The following is a 4,657-nucleotide window of genomic DNA, read 5'->3' as shown; positions in this document are numbered from 1 at the left end:
TGAAATAATGGTGAAGAAATGACAAGTGATCCGAAAAGTGAACTCATACTGGTTATTTGTACAAGGTTATACGATAAAAAAAATCTAAATACCAAGCAGGCAATGCAATCCCTCCTCCCTGCACCATCACCGCCATCTCTATATCCAACCTAAGAAAAAGGAATGGACCCAAAACTAGTAAACATACGGGGTCATTTTTTTACAACCAACACGGAGAAATATGACCCTAAGACCAAAACTTCTTTGCAGTTTCGTCGTTACACAGGCATGAACTCGTAGATTAAAAACCTTAAACATCTAATTTCTGAGTGTCCGTAGACTTACAGTTAATGATAGAAGAAATCAAGTTAAATATGTTCATTTTGCTATTTTTAGCGACACACTTTTCGTCAAGCTTTACTAATGTTCGAGTTTAAAAACTGATATGGTACAAATGTATATTCAAGCAATAGAAATCGTATTTACATTGAATTTTGACGTCAAGGCGGCTCAGCGAAAATACATCAAATTGGTAGAAATCCCAGATGAATACCTTTTTAGGCCAAGCAATTGTCGAAACAAAAACTATACGCTGACAAGGGATAAAGAGTTTTAGTTCATCATCTTGTTTTCACTGATTGTTTAACTAGAATTTAGAGAAAGGGACTAAACTGAAAGTACTTTTTACACAAGAACCAATGTCGATTGTATTAAAATATAAACAAAATGAACAAAAGGACTGCAGGAGACATTCAAAGAAATTTGACTTTCGGGTAAAACTAATTCAATTTTTTCACAAAAAGTAAAGATTGAGAGAAAATGTCAATGATGCCATCTTGAAATAAAAACAAAAAAATGAGAAATATAGAAACTCTCTTAATTGTCTTCGTTTGTAAGGTGATAAAAACACAGGGACAATGAAAAGCGTTAAAATGACCTTGAGAAAAGTTTGCGGTTGCGCCGGGCTACTGGACGAAGGCATGTTGATACGCTTACCAGAATCGATCTAATCATGCAATGGACACACCGCTCAGGAAAGACTTGAACAACTCGACTAAAAATATAAAAAGCTTTTGGACGCCCGGCAGATGACAAGAGACGAATACTTTGACTGGGGCTTTTGAAGTGTAGGAAAGAGCATCTTTACGAAACTTTTAAGAATGAAGCATAAGTTTAGAGGTCAAAATTGTTTTTATTTCTCATTAATATCGCCAGCCATTATATATATATTTATATTTCAAAACAGCCAGGGATCACTATTGCATACCATATGCTGGAACTATGGTAACTGGTTACAACTTATGTAAATCGGATTAAAGATAATCATAAACAATTTCATACATAATATCATATAAAAATATCATGCATCACTAATAGCATTTATCTAGACAATATAGATTTATTTTTCTTAGTATCTCGTACGTTTGACTTGTACAAATTTATTTTCACTTGCAACAACACGCTTCCGTAGAATTAGAATTGTGCACATTCAGATTTCTGAACATTGGCCTCAATGATTTTCTAAATTCTTAAAAATACATTGGTACCATAATCGACATGTACTTATGTTTAATGTAAGAGATTTAACAGTTTGCAATTTAGCGAATATAAGCATAAACACGAAATATGTTTATTTCCGGTAGAAATTTATAACTAATTGTATTTGATCAATCGGTAAATGCATGTACTGTGAACGGCACTTTTAAAATCACTTTAAATATACAGCATATAGTTAAATGTATCATTACATTTGAGTTTGTTTCAATAAATATGTTTCTATAATACTATGATGTACAGTCTTTAATGTACACAGTGCTATTACCATTAACAGATTTTGTATTCAACGAATATGGTGTTTTATCGTTAAAAAAGCACATTATCATAGTGGATAACAAATATGAATGTTTTAGATTCTTTTAAATACTTCATTTTCTACACTGTAACGTAGTTTTGCGTACTTAGTATGAAAACTCTTTCTAACATCATTTATTTTTAGATTATAAAAGAAATAACATTTATTAGATTACAAATGCATTGGCAACATGATAACAAGTTATAAATGCTCGATTTTGATTTTTTAGACATAATAGAGAGGTTTAGCAAACCAACGTGTACGCGTACGTGTACGTGTAGAACGGAAAATATGTGCATTACGTCACCAGTTTGTGTAATGACGAATTTCTACACGTATGTACCCGAATGAACATACGTGTAAATTGCAAAGTACCCGTAAGGTCGAACTTGTAGCCTCTGTTTCCCTGTTGTCTATTAATTTTAATAAAAATGTTAACTTTTCTTAAGCCTGAATATTCAGTGCGAATACTGATATCTACCAACATAAATTTTCATTAGTGTTTAATATGTTATTGGAGTTTTATTTCACGCATCTCTTCCTCCAAAACATGCAGTGGCTCCGTTATCTTATTAATTTGCGATAAATAAAAATGTGCATATATAATAAATGGTGTTTAATAAAATTAACACATGCAGAAATCCTACTTTTCGTTTATAACCCACATTCTCAGCTTAGTAGGAGAGGATATCCATAATTACATTAAAACATTTACACGTACAAGTACACGTTACAACTGCTAAACAAGAAAAGCAATTGAGCTGGTACGCGTAGTTCTAACTTGTAACCTACACGTACAAGTACACGTACACGTTGGTCTGCTAAACCTCTCTAATGTTTTTACAATGCATTGCAAATGTATTTTTAAGATTGTTATATGACAAATATTCCCCACAGTTCCCGTATTACATTCGGATGCCTCAACTCGACTAAAGAATTACTTAACGAGCCGGGTCTAATTTGTTCTGCCCTACATTTTTTAATGAAATTTTTTACATGAATTTCTACTGAATAATTATTATTTTAAGATGAAAAAATAAGGCATTTACCACACCGTTTGTTTAAGGGGTCATCTCAAAGTTTGTTGATTTTTAACATGGGGCCCCATGGGATTTTGCTTGAAATGTATCAATTTTGCACATTTTTTACATATTTTTTAAACTTCTGCCCTAAGGATTTCTTTTTCTGTTCTACATATTAAACTTATTGCTAAAAGGCATCAAATGGTCAAACTAAAAAAACCTTTTACCTCCTGGTTTGTTCCAGGGGTCTTATCAAAGTTGTTTTTTGTATGCCCAATTTCCCAGATTTGTCGGATTATGGCAATTTTTATTTGACTAAGGCGGAAATGTTGATCTTTATAGTATTATTGAAACATGCAGATATATTTACGTAATAAATAAATATATAACATTACATATTAATGGTCATTAATATAAAATACACAGTAACTGTCCTGAAATATATGAATTAATCTATATTTAGGCGGGTTAAGAAAACGTGACAGAAGGCTAGGCTTGCTAAACCCTCTTCACGTTTGACCCGAGCCGAAATATAGCTTATACTTCGAGACATTTATATTTATTCCACAATATAATATCAATTTTACGCATCAAACGAGCTATTTTCAACATATTTCGCTAAATATCTGCAGTTGAAACTATCACGCCATGGCGTCAACAAAGCAAAAAGATGCGTACTCGTTCTGTTCTCGGCCTCGTTAAAGGATTAGCCTATTGGCATTCTTTGCCAACTACTTGTTTTATATAAACATCTTAAACAAGGCATAATCTATAAATTCATATTTTAAGACGTTATCAACATGTGGCTCTCTTAGTTGTCAGTATTTTATTCTCCATTTGGAAGTACTAAATGAATAAAAGAAAAAATGAATAGCTCGTTAGGCAAGAAAATGGGACATCTGTATGTAATTGTAAAAAATTGTGATGCACCAAAATGTTAATCAAAACAGCAAGCGAGTCAAATCAAACAATTAAAAATGGTGAAGTTTCGAAAATAAGTTTTAAATCATTCAGAAGCTTAAACACATTAACCTTAAAAAAAAGTAGGAACAATAGCTGACAAGAATAATTGGGTGCCGCATTTTGATATATGCTTACGATTTGCACACGAGCTACATCTATGAGTGACATAAAGGAGAAATTGAAATCATAGAAAGAGATTAATGCAGGTTGATTTTTATTTGATTTTAGAGTGTTTTTGAAAAATTAAATGTCAAACATTTTTTTCGAAAGTTTTTCCAAGTAACAAAAATAACACATGAAGAAGGGAAAATAAATATCATTTCTTTAAGTTCCCCCGGCGCAATTTAGTGCCTCTTAACCTAGATGTAGATACTCATCAGGTTAAGGTTTTTTTAATAATTGTTCAACATGTCTTTCTCAACTTGAATGGCTGTGCAAATCAATAGCTAAAAACACATTGATTACATCTTTGCATTCTCATCCCTCTTTTATTTTGATTTAGTTTGCATACCCCAAAGCTCCATAACCATAATTTTAAACAAAGAACATGAGCTCAAATACGTAATTAAGCAAAAACAGAGAAGAATACAATGACAAACATTAAATACCCTTGTCAAGATAGCTGATATAAAAATAAAAGATGCTTTAAACTGATATGCTAAACGTGTTTCAATGGAGGCACTGGCCATTGTGATTTTTAATTTAACGCTACTGTAAGGATTCCTCGCAACAACAACAAAATCACGACATAATGTTAGGACCTATTGATAGGTATATTGTGCAATTCGTAAAAAACTTCAAAGAGTTACCATACAACAATAATAAATATTAAATCCATTGC

This window comes from Crassostrea angulata, chromosome 5 (assembly GCF_025612915.1).
Source record: "Crassostrea angulata isolate pt1a10 chromosome 5, ASM2561291v2, whole genome shotgun sequence".
Lineage (NCBI taxonomy): Eukaryota > Metazoa > Mollusca > Bivalvia > Ostreida > Ostreidae > Magallana > Magallana angulata.
Note: the sequence above shows the minus strand (reverse complement) of the source record.